The sequence below is a fragment of the Taudactylus pleione genome, unplaced genomic scaffold (genome assembly GCF_031769625.1).
Source record: "Taudactylus pleione unplaced genomic scaffold, aTauple2 ptg000245l, whole genome shotgun sequence".
NCBI classification, from domain to species: domain Eukaryota; kingdom Metazoa; phylum Chordata; class Amphibia; order Anura; family Myobatrachidae; genus Taudactylus; species Taudactylus pleione.
The window spans coordinates 1401278-1414773 of NW_028284647.1; the positions used below are offsets into that span (position 1 = coordinate 1401278).

Below are 13496 nucleotides of genomic sequence, written 5' to 3' on the forward strand. Positions count from 1 at the left end.
GGTGACAGGGTTGGATCCCCGGGTCGAGTGACCCGACAATCCAACCCAGGTAACTCGCAGGGTTTAACACGGGAATAACCCGTGAACCCTGCAGTGTAAACGGCGCGCTCTGGGTCACAGTGACCAGGATCGTGCCGCATGCCGGCTGATTGGTCCGGCTTCAGTGGAGCTTGCAGATAACGTCATCTCCAAGCGTCCACTTCAACGCCGGAAAAGCCGGGTCTATGCAGACCCGCTCCGGTGTGAATGACGCCGGCTCGGGAAATTCCTGGGTCGGTGCCGCCTAAATTCCGGGTCTGATCCGGATTGGAACCCTGTTCCGACCTCCGTGTCACACCCGGAATTTAGGTGTAAAAGCGGTAATAGATAGCTCTCTGATTTTCTATTATACCTATATTCTCTACCCATATTTAGTTATATACACAAACATTTCTTATTAAGGAGGGTATTGTAGGGTAAATCTCTTAGTTAACATCAGTATAAAGATGCTCAATGCTTAAATTTGTTTGAGCCTATACATACAGACAGGAAATCTCTCTGAGACAAAATAGGGGGGAATAAGGGACAAAAGAAACAAAAAGAAATGAGCGAGGAATGGCATACTAATATAGTGTACTGATTGTATTGGATATTGGGGGGGATCAATGCTTAATTTAAAATAAATGAACTGCCCAAAAGGGAATAGAGGAAAAAAATGGGGCACAAAGTTTAACGACCCAAACAGACACTCCCATATATACCGGGAACATTCTATATGGATTGTTGATAACGCCGTGACGGACATCTACTGGAAACCACCAGCAACCCATTGTTGGTACCTTGTATACCTCGGTACTATTATCATTGCTCTATGCTCGTGAAATCTAGGACTGTATTTAAACCTTTAGGATGTTTTGTGTCTAGTAAAGATCCGAGATGACTCGCCTAAGCGGAGACTTTTAAAACTGTCTCCCCCTCTTTTTGTTCCTATAATTTGTTATACATTTATTAGTTTTAGACCTGTGGGGTCACCTCCATGTGTCTGTGAAAAATGTCTAGACACACTATGACTCTTTGCATTTTCTAATGATGTTCCGTCTATGTTCTCTGAATCTCTTTTTTTACTGCCCTAGTTGTCCTCCCCACATACTGGAGGGTGCATGGTCATTTTACAATATATATGCAAAGGTTGACTCATAGTTCAAAAATTAGGAAACCACAATGTTTATACTTTTGTTCTGAATATAGCTACATGTAAGACAGATTGATATATTGCATTTAAAACACCCAGAGGGTTTCCCGGATGACCATGCGGTCATTGGTCAGGGTTTCTTGTCTTGTCTTCGTTCGCTCGGGGCCAAAATATTTTTATTTTTTTCTAAATACCACATTAGGATTTTCTTGAATGCACTTAGACAAAATGGGGATCTTGTTTTAAAATTTTATAACTTGACTTCAATATTCTTTTGAATTTTCCAGATCTATTATTGAATTTTGAGATAAAGGAAATTAAGTCACCATGTTGACTCTTTTCTTGTTTTGGTTTAGGACATTAGACACTTAACGAGTCGGATCTGTGTAAGGAGGAAGCATATACTTTTGCCTCCTCCAATATAGAATCTGGATAACACCGCCTTCTGAAATTTATTTTATTTTATTTATTACCAGTTATTTATATAGCGCACACATATTCCGCAGCGCTTTACAGAGAGAGTATTTGGCCATTCACATCAGTCCCTGCCCCAGTGGAGCTTCCAATCTATATTCCCTACCACATGCGCACACACACTAGGGTTAATTTTTGTGGGGAACCAATTAACCTACCAGTATATTTTTGGAGTGTGGGAGGAAACCGGAGAACCCGGAGGGTTCCCACGCAAGCACAGGGAGAATATACAAACTCCACACAGTTAGGGCCATGGTGGGAATTGAACCCATGACCTCATTGCTGTGAGGCATTAACGTTAACCATTACACCGTCTGTGCTGCCCAATGTGAAATTATTTAGCATTTCCTCCATTTGTGTTTTAAAGTCTTCATCTTTCCCAAAATTCCGCCTTAAGCGAAGAATTAGATTTTTTAGTATGTTCGTTATCCAGGGACGATAGTGTCCACTTCGATAGTGTAAATAATTACCTACACCAACTGGTTTTCTATAGTTTGAAGTACAGTAATAACAGTGTTGTTTCGGTCTATGAGAAAGGACACAGCAAGAAAATCTATTTGCTCCAAATTAAAAGTGTACGTGAACTTTAAATGACAAGTGTTATGGAGCGTACACACGGTCAGATTTGTCAGACTTGTCAGATGAACGACTGAACGACTAAACGATTTGAACGATTTGACCAAAGTTTTGAACGATTTGAACGATTGAACGATTTTTGACTGCATTAAAATGAATGGAATCGTCCAAGTCTGACTGCAAACCCATCAGATGTCAGATATCGTTATCTGACAAACGGGAACGCGCATCGTTGATCGTCCATCGTTCAGGCATGTCAGATATGAACGATTTTCCTTCAGATATGAACGACTGAACGATTTTTAAATCGTTATCGTCCATATCTGAAGAAAAAATCTGATCGTGTGTATGCACCATTAGTGTTTAAATGTTCAACAAATTCTCGTGCCAAATCTAAACCCCCATTTCAAATAATAAACAAATCATCTAAAAAACGGGCATAGAGGACCAGGTTATCTCTATATGGGCCGCTCCATATGTATTTTTCCTCGAAGCGGCCCATATAGAGATTTGCATAACTTTGTGCAAACCTGGTCCCCATGGCCATCCCCAGTGCTTGCAAATGATATGTGGATTAAAACAAAAAATAATTATGAGTGAGTATAAACAAAATTGTATCTAATATTAGGTCACGTCATCCAACTGAAATCATATCATCTTGATCCAAAAAGTACTTTACTGCTTCTACCCCCTTATGATGGGGGATATGTGTATGTAATGCTTGGACATCCAAGGTGAGAAATCCCCACCCTAGAGTCCATTTGAAACCAAGCATTTTTTTTTGAGAATGTGAGTTGTGTCTTTTATATGTGATTTCAGGTTGACGACGTGATCCTGTAAGTGAGTGTCCACAAAAAATTATACATTATAACAGGGGTTCCCAACCTCGGTCCTCAAGGCACACTAACAGTCCAGGTTTTAAGGATAGCCATAATTGAGCACAGGTGACTTAATTAGTACCTCAGTTATTTTGATTTAACCATCTGTGCTCAACCATGGATATCACTAAAACCAGGACTGTTAGTGTGCCTTGAGGACCGAGGTTGGGAATCACTGCATTAGAAGTTAAAGACCCAATACTCTAAATTATAGGTCTCCCAGGGGGTGCAGATAGTGCTTTGTGCATTTTGGGATGGTGATAAGAAATAGGGGTGATTCGTTCTATTGGAAATAAAAAATGTGCCTCCTCTTTACTCAGAGACCCCTTTTCTAATGCTCCATCAAGCAAGTGTTTAAGTTGTAACTGAAATTTGGAGGAGGGGTTGCCATCGAGAACAGAGTAGAAACTGATGAAGGTGCCTGTATGTCTCCACGATGTATACAGTCCTATCATGGATGACGACGCCACCCCCCTTATCGGCCGGCTTAATAACCACAAATCTCTCAGAGCTTTGCGTTCCCACTTGATCAAATTACTCTTTTTATCTCTTTCTCCCTGTTTACAAAGGTTTTTAAATTCCTCTGTTTTATTTTAAAAAAATAGTTATTACAGCATTTTTGTGTTCTGTTGGAAAAAAAAACCTGAGATTTATTTTTATATTTAAATTTTGATTATTGTTTATATCTAGGACTATTTTGAACATCAAATATAAGGCAAGAATCTCTTGTATTACCTTTTGATTCTGACTGTAGATTTTCTAAAATAATTAAACTTTCCAGTTCATCTCCATCTAGTAGGATTGGATCTCCCTGTTGTGATTTTAATTTACTCACAAAAAACGCTTTCTACATAATGTCCTAATATATTTATTTAAATCCAGGAATAGGTCAAAGACATTTGGTTCATTACTTGATGCATAGTTTAGTCCTTTATTAAGAACTCTTCTTTCTATGGGGGGAATTCAATTCAATGCGCTATTGAATAGCGACGGGAGAGATTCATGAAACTATTCAATACACCGCGCTGTTTGGGCGCGCTAAGGATTTCTTCTCACACCCCCCTGGGGATGTGAAGAGAAATCCGACCAAAGTGCCGGGTGCGCAGCTGTTTTTCTGCATAGCGCGCCCGGCACTTTGGTCAGAGAATGCCGGTTACCGTGCCTTAACACTCTTGTTAAGGAGCAATGACCGCGATAACCGGCATTCTCCGACCACACAGCGCACTGAATTGAATAGCTCTGGGAGCTCGCTCCCGGCGCTATTCAATTCGTGTTTAATTGAATCACCCCCAACATCCGTTAATTTCCTTTTGACAAATTATATATCCCTGCTACCTTTCCTCGTCTCCCCCTCGGTGTCTGTCTTTTTGGGGTGAAGCTTTTCAGGGGACCAAATGGATTTTTGTGATGGTATTCTTTTATTCTGTCATCCCTGGCTAAAAAATCTTCAGATGTGGGAGGTGGAGATCTGCTCCCAGGTCTATTCCTAATATTGAATGTAGTCTCCTTATGCTGATTGATAGATTTCCTCCTACTTACTGTATTTCTTGGATTTTTTGAACTTTTTGGAGTAATTGTGGTCTAGACTCATGGAGAAATGAATAATTTTAGTTTTAAAAGAATCTGGGGGGTACATTTTAGGTTTTTTTTATATGTTCTTACCTTATCTCTTTCATCATCATTCCGATCTCTTGAGGATTTATGATATTTCGAATTGAGTAGTTCCTTCTCAAATGTAACTATTTTTTCATTTATAATAGTATCTTTCTCTTTAAATTCAGTTTTATCCTTATTCTGGAGCAGTTCTTCTTTAAGTTGATCTATGTTCTCAGTGATTTTAGTCACTTTTGTTTCTCTATACTCAATTAGTAGTCTCATGAGAGATCTAGATTAAGAGTCTAATGTTGCATTGCATTTTCTCGTGAGATCTGGATAATCATTAATAGATAAAGTTTTAAGTACTCTTAAACCCCCGGGGATAATATTTCTGTCAATATTGTGTTGTAGGGAAATCCCATCCCACCAATTTCGCATCTCAGCTATGAGGAGATCTTCTAATTGATTAAATCATTTAGTCATATCTGGGGAATTCTCTAAAAGTCTATCCATTTCTTTATCATTTTTGAAGGAAGATACATATGCCTCTCTTCTATGTTACCGCTCTGTATAACACATAAATTCCATTGTTATTTTACACTCATTTATATATGTCTATCTAATATTCAGTCAGGCGCTACTCTTTGCAATTACAATACAGTCTGAGCTGCTAAGGATTAAAAACTGGTAATATACCAAAAAAAGGTCAAATCTAATATGAGTTCTTAGTTTCCCAACAACTAATATCCTTGCGCTGGATTTATATCTGTTTTACTCCACCTGAATAGCTGTTAGTCCAACTTGCCAGTAACCAGCTGGCCCAATTAAATCAGGAATAGGACTGCGCTGTGGGTGTGTCTATTGGTACATACAGTACACACGGTCAGATTTTCTGTCAGATCTGAACGATAACGATTTTAAAAATCGTTCATATCTGAAAGAAAATCTGACGTGTGACTGCAACGATGAACGATGCGCGTTCTCGCTTGTCAGATAACGATATCTGACATCTGATGTGTTTGCGGGCAGATTTGGACGATTCCATTAATTTTAATACTGTCTGAAATCGTTCACTCATTCAAATAGTTGGTAAAATCGTTCAATCGTTCATCTGACATATCTGACCATGTGTATGCAGTATATGAATTACATTAATAGCAATGGCGTATCTATAATGGGTGCAGTGTGCGCGGGGCACACGGGCCCCCGGGTCCAGGGGGGTCCTGCACCGCACACCCTGCACACATATTATTTTAAACTTACCTGTCCGTGGTCCCGCGGCGGGTCTCAGCGTTTCCCAGAACACGGAAAATGGCCGCCGCGACCATTTTCCGGTGTTCTGCGCATGCGCAGTAGACTCTGGGCACACTCTAGTGCCCGGAGTCTGCTAACGCTCCGGTGGCTGGCCAGCCGCATCAGTCGGCTGCCGGCCACCGCAGAGAGAGGAGGGGGCCCCGCACAGGGAGTGCACACGGGCCCCCTCCTCTGTTAAGACCCTGATTAATAGTATTGCTTGACTGAAAATTATAAATATTGACCAAGGCTTCTCTCAATAAATTTCTATTTATTATTTTTTTAAAAAACATGTACCACATAAACAACACATATTACACTACACACACATATATAACAACAATAAAATTTAATAAAATGCAAAATAGCAATTGTAGCTTGTATTTCTGCCGCTTGTGATTCTCAAATACTTGTATCCAATGGAGCCTTTAAATAGTAAAGATAATAAGGCAACAATCTTGAAAGTTCAAGAGAAATAGGGCCTGATTCAGAGCCGGACGCAATTAGCGCTCGCTCGTCCAGAAAATAGGGGTGGCTATTCAAATGAACCGTTCGCTGTTTGCGGTCTGTTCATGCCTCTAGGTCTGAACGAGCGAACAAAACTTGCGGTCGTTTTTTGGGAAACTACGCCCCCTGGCCGCTCGCATCCTACGTCATGTCCGCTATTTATTAGATTAATCGAGTACATCGACCAGCTATTCTTGTGGTTGGTTTTAGCTACCACAATTTTGTGAGCAGTTCTGGCTATAAAATAACCCAGTGACGTGGCCAATGACGCTGCTGTTTTAATTATACACACCCATAAAATGCCCGTTTTGACCTTTAAGCACGCCTGCGATCGGCTCTCCACTCCCCGTTTTCAAGCACCTTCCCCTGTTACCACCCACACACGCCTCTTTCTGTCACTCAAATTATCAGACATTCGCTATTTTGCGAGCACATGAATTTCGGCCGCACTGACTGGTTCGCGCATGCGTATAACGATCCGTACGCATGCGCAGTTGGGCAAACATCGCTCGGAGCGAACGAGCGGCCACTTACGAGTGGCTCTGAATCAGGCCCATAGTCTCTAATTCACTCACTAGTAAAGTATATACTGAATGTTTAAGTGCTCTAACCCATCTGTATGATATACGTATCCAATGGCTTCAGTAGCCTGGTTTAGCCTGTCTTTTTTAGACACCGCTGGCCATCTAGGTAGGTGCTACATATAGATGTTCAATGTATTTTTGTTATTCATCAATATGCTCATTTCAATTGCAAATGGCACCGTTGTTTTTATGTTACTCATGATATGGCAGTATTAAATGGTGCGCTCTGTCTGAGAGATGTCACGCCTGACAGTTTTTTAGGCGTGAATGTCATTCTAACGTGTAGGCTTTCTGCAGGCAGTCACTCGTGACTTGTTTTGACAATCTGGTATCTTATTTGTGACTGATCTCGTATTGTGTTATGTACGTGTATATGTATAGTATGAATATACCAGCTGATGCCATTTCTTCTGTTGTTTCTATGGTGATGGGAAAATGATGCCTTGAATATTGTCCATCAAGTTTCCCAGGTGGTTAATTGTAGTTATAGTCTGTGAAATGATATTTGCAGAATTGTTCATTCGCCTTTTAAAGAAACTAAAAATTCTGTGCACTAGTCTGTTTTCCCTCGCTCCCCTGTGTCTGTGTGGGGATCATCCACATGTCCCATAGTGCACAGTGACGGGTGGGACCCCAGACCAGGCTGGAACGCTTTATCACCGACTGGGTGGCGGGCAGAGCCAGATTAAGGGAGGGCTGACAGGGGCGGCAACCTTGGGGCCCCCACGTACATAGGGGCCCCCACACAGGGTCCAGTGGCACCTGTTCCTGGATGGGTCTCAGCTGCTGCTGCATATAGCGCAGAGCGTCTCCCGCCCGACTGAGTCGCCTCATCGGCGTCACGTGACACATCACGTCAGCGACGCTGATGAGGGGACTAGGGAGCAGCTCTGCCAGAAACAGGAGGATGACAGGTGAGTAATCAGGGATGGGGATGGAGGCAGTAGGGCTCCGTGTGGCTTGGGGGGAGGGGGTATTGGGCTGTGTGGCTGGGGGGGCGGGCTCTTCGTGGCTTGAAGGGGCCCCCTTCAAGCCATGAGGAGACCCCCACAAGCTTTAATCTGGCCCTGTCATGGGATTTAAGATAGGCATCAAAATACCGATGCCTACCTTAATCCTGACGCCGGAATACAGACAGACGCCATCCTGAACGAGGTAAACTGGCGCCGGGATTAGGATAGGCATCGGTATTTTGATGCCTATCTTAAATCCCATCGATTGTTAAGTTTTGGCAGCATAGCGGGGTTAGGGTTAGGTTTTTTTGGGGGGCGTAGAGATAGGCACCACTAGGGAGTTTAGGGATAGGCACTAAGGGTTAGGTTTAGGCACGAAGGGGGAAGACTTAGATTTAGGCACTAACGGGGAAGGTTAGGGTGCGGGGTGAGAGAGTTAGTGTTAGGCTACAAGAAGGGATGGTTAGGGTTAGGGGGAGAAGGGGGAGGGTAAGTATACTAACCCGTCCCGTCGGGATACCAACCATCGGGATGCCACTGACTGCCGGTATTACATACCCATTCCGGGGTAGATATATCAAGCTGTGTAAAGGGCTGGATTCAGAGATCACGACTGCATTCTCACAGGGATCGCGGTTACTAAAATGTGCTAATGCCTTCCAAAGCTTAGCCCAGTATAGGGACGCCCGCTGCTGCCTTCTCACCTCCGTCCGATGACGTACAACACAGCGTAAACATTGGTACCATCAACGCACAGCAGACAGTCACCCGGCATATGCGGCAAGTCTGTCCAGCCTCAAACACTGCGTCTCTCCTGACACGCAGCGAGCTCTGATGCTGCGCAGCAGATCACAATAGCTCATTTATGCACGCCCAAGACACGGCGTTTCACGGTCAGACACACCTGCATTTCCGAATCCACCCCCTGTTACCTCCCCCAAATCAATCGCTGAGCATGCGCAGTGCGGCGGACACGAATACGCAATGGCTAATAATCGCTTGATCTAGGCGAAAATCGGCATTGCGTACTACATTCAGGCCCAAGGATGTGGAGAGTGAACCAGTGGAGAAGTTGCCATAACAACCTATCAGCTTCTACTGTACCTATAATTTTTATAAATGCTACCTCGAAGCTGATTGGTTGCTATAGGCAACGTCAGCACTGGTTCTCTTTTACACTGCTTGAGACATCTCCCCCTATAATTGGCAATTTCCTGAAGTTTGATCACATGATGTGCGGTAAGGATTGTTTTGTATTTGGTGGATCTTTTTTTTTTTTCCTATCTGGCGATGTTGAACTATTTCACAATTTTTTTACAGTTATCAATTGGTTCTCTATGGATTTGGGAAGCGGCTCAGCGTGTCCCTTCTCCAGGAATCTTATCTTATACAGCGCATGCGCAGCCCTCCATCTGTGAGTTCGCTCGCTAATTGACAGGCTGCGGAATTTAGGAGGCAGAGCTGGGGCGTTCCTGGGCAGCATTCCCGGAAACGAGAGCATGTCGCCTCTGTCTTCCCGGTATAGACGAGACCAGGGTCTGCATGGGGTGCACGCAGACTTCCTGGCCTCGCCAGCTGCCAGGACCTGGTCAGGCTGCGGTAAGCTTCAGCTACTGCAGCCTGGCTGAAGGGTCAACAATCACGACGAATGGTCGCGGCTGTTCCGATGGTGATCCCAGGCTGCATCCTCGGTCTCAGCGCTGCGATCACGCAGATGCAGCAAGGAGGGGGTCTGACACTTCCTTCTGCATTTGCATTTTAAATGGACAGGTTTGCACAGCCGCTTGCGTACGGCTGTGCAATTCCATCCATCCCTGAATCAAAGCCCATGTTCCCAGTGACTTTATTACTATGCAGTGGCGTAACATGGGGGGCTTGAGCGGGGCACGTGCCCTGGGCGCCGCGGGGCCTTGGCACTACACATTAAAACAAACACGGCGGCAGCCGTGTGTGTTTTAGCACTGCAGCCAATTAGAGTTAGACAGACTCTTATTGGCTGCTGCACCAGGGCCGGAGCTTCATGAGCCCCGCCTTCCGGCTCCCGCACTCTCCCATAACGCCAACCAGGACAGGAGCAGCGGACAGCTACGGGCACAGGACCCGGGATTCCGGTAAGTATAATTTTGTCTGTCTGTGTGTGTCTGCGTGTTTTATGTGTAAAGGGCACTACTGCTGTAGGCACTGTATAAGGGGCACTACTGGGGGCATAATGTGCACTACAACAGGGGGCACGGCATACGGGGCATTACTAAAGGGGCACTGCTACTGGGGACACTGCATAAGGGATGAGTGACGAGAAATGGTGGTGTGTCATGTTGAAACGCCCCAATTTTCAGTGGCCACGCCCCTTGTGGCATGTGACCATGCCCACATTTCATCACATGGGGGGGGGGGGGTGTCTGCATTTTTAATCTTGCCCCGGGCTCCAAATTACCCTAATTACGCCACTGCGACTGTGCATGCCCAAATCTATGATAAAATGCTCACTGCACCATTTTCCGATGGGGGGGCAAAAGGTGACAACCAATTATAGCCCCATCCCCTCCCTACGGAGCGGCGATTCCCAGTATATGATCTCCCCATCCTGCCCACTTCATTAGGAAAGTGACCCGAAAAATCGGGAGTCTTCCACTCCTTCCCGAAGAGTACTGTAGGTAACTACGCCCTGCACCCATTACAGTTACAGCACTGTCTATGTATTATCAACATCTGGGTGAAAGAGATATTGAGAAGGAAACCGATGATGACAGCTGGAAGGGTCCGGATAACGATTGATGTTGGTTTCAGATTGTTTTTTTACCATTTTCAATTGATCCATTTGATAAAAAAAAATAAAAAATAATAATTTACTAATAGAAATCTACTTCGCATTCACTTGGAGGGTGCTGTGGATCATTACAATGTAGTTCAATACCCTCAAGTCTTGTCCCTCCAAATAGGCGCATTTGCGCTTTGTCATTGAGTCCACATGCCCCTCCCCCCCCAACCCCTGTCCCCAGGGCCGGCCCGAGCCTAATTTTTTTGGTAAGCGAAGATACATTTTGGTGCCCCCTGGCGGAATTTGCACACGCCGAAGGTGCGTGCACCCGACAAAGGAAAGGGGTGTGGTCTCATGGGAAATGTAATTCCAAGCATGCTGGGTACATGCCCAGTGCTCTTGGAGTTGCTGGGCATGCTCCATGTCCCTTTCTCCAGAAAATAGATGCCACATGTGTGCGCATGGCATCTATTCACCATTCCCCCCCATCTGCGATGCTTTGGGCTCTATTTACTGCAGTCCGCATATTGAATGCAGATTGTAGTGTAATATTACCGAGTGAATTTGCATTGCCAATATCACAGGGATTTACTATAAATCCCCTGCAGGGACAGAGCTTGTGAGAAAGCTCTGTCCCTGCGAATCCCCTCCGCACACTTATCACGGTATTTTTTGCAAAATACCGGCTCCTGCTAAGCCACGCCCCCGCGAACGCTGTTAAGCCCCACCCCCGCGATCGCAACCCACCCCCTCCTCCGTTAATTACACTTACCTCCGGTGATCGGGACTCCGGTGATGTCCTCCGTGACTCCAGTCAGCTGATTTCCCATCCTGCACTGGGACCCGGGTCACAGTGCAGGATGGGAGACCAGCTGACCGGAGGGAGGACATCACCGGAGCCCCAATCTCCGGTCCCTGATCAGCGTGTGGTCTGTTTAGACCACACAGCTGATCACTGGGACCAACTCCGGGCTGTTCTCCGCCTTTTAGAGCAGAGTAGGAGTCCGGTAATCGTGGGAGACCCTGGATAACGCCACCTCCAGGTGGCGTTATTATCACAGGGCTTTCCCCGGTATTATTTTCACAATTTATTTTTAGTAACTTGCACACAGATCGCATTTCCCATTACAATTATGGGAAATGTGATCTGATTACTAAAAATAAGTGATAATTAGGGCTTGGAGCACAATTTTACAAATTCTAAAATAATGTGAAAAGGGTGTGAAAACTTTATTCACACCCTTTATTTTTCACTTTATTTTAGTAAAAATAATGATATTAAATATAGCCCTTTATCACCAATATCAGGATGCTTAGGAGGTATGCTAAAGAAAAGGTCTCAAAAGAAAAAGGCGTGGTCACACAATATCATCCCCAATTCAAACTACACCACACAGTAGCACAGTCTCATTCACATTACACCGCACATTGGACCTCATTCAGAGCCCCTCGAAAAAAACGAGCACTCGCTCCGGATGAGGTGCGGCCACTTTTTTCTTTTTTTAGCCGGCCTCCTGGCTGCTCGCTAAACTGTGGGCAGGTGATTGTCGCGACCATTGTGATCATCGGGCTTGTGACGAGACCCTTGTGGTAGGGTCTCGTCTGCCGCAAGCCCCAGTGAGCTTCCGGCTCTAATAGAGCAGGAAGCTCACTACTGACATCACAAGTGATGTCAGTAGGGCCGCCCACAAACGGCAGGCGTTCCCTCAGGAACACCTCCGTTTGGCCAGCCACCCCCCCCCTCCCCGCCTACAAAACGGGGCGAGATGTCGATCAACATCGACAGCCGCCCCGTTTGTAGCGAGCCCCGGAGCGAGTGAATTTCTCACTCGCTCCGGGGCTTGCGAGGCTTCTGTGGCTTGCGCTTGCAAGCGGGTATGAATGAGGGCCATCGTGCCCCTGATTCACATTACACCATATAGTAGTGTCCCTTATTTATGTTCTGACACACAGTAGTGCCCCTTTTACACAATGCCCACAGTAGTAGTGCCCCTACTACAATGCCCACAGTAGTACTGACCCTAATACAATGCCTACAGCAGTAGTGGCACTTAAACATAATGCCCACAGCAGTGGTGCCCCTTCTGCAGTGGCCCTAGTAGTAATTCCCCCTGTAGTAGTGCCCTCTGCAGTACTGCCCCTGTAATAGTACCCCCAAAAGTAATGCTCCCTGTATTAGTGCCCCCAGTAGTAATGCCCCCAATAGTAATGCCCCTGTAATAATGCCCCAAGTAGTTAGCCCCCAGTAGTAGTGCCCCCAATAGTAATGCTCCTATAATAATGCCCACACTAATAGTGCCCCTGTAATAATGTCCCTGTAAAATTTCCCCCAGTAGCAATGCCCCATGTAAAAGTGCCCCCAATAGTAATGCCCCAAGTAGTTAGCCCCCAATAGTAATGCCGCTGTAATAATGCCCCCAGTAGTAAGGCCCATGTAATAGTACTCCCAGTAGTAGTGCCCCTGTAAAATGTCCCCAAGTAGTAATGCCCCCTGTAATAGTGCCCCCAATAGTAATGCCCCCAGTAGTAGTGCCCCCAATAGTAATGCCCCCTGTAAAAGTGCCCCCAGTAGTAGTGCCCCCAGTAGTAAGCCCCTGTAATAGTGCCCCCTGTAAGAGTGCCCAACAACTAGTAATGCCCCTCTAATAATGCCCCAAGTAGTTAGCCCCCAGTAGTAGTGCCCCCAATAGTAATGCCCCCAGTAGT

The 13496-nt window shown here is 45.2% G+C and overlaps 1 protein-coding gene across 2 annotated transcripts in view; it reads left to right on the forward strand.

The window, feature by feature from the left end:
- DLG2 (discs large MAGUK scaffold protein 2) overlaps positions 1-13496 on the forward strand; it is a 1239761-nt gene that overhangs the window by 432861 nt on the left and 793404 nt on the right. The gene's annotated exons all lie outside the window — the stretch shown is intronic.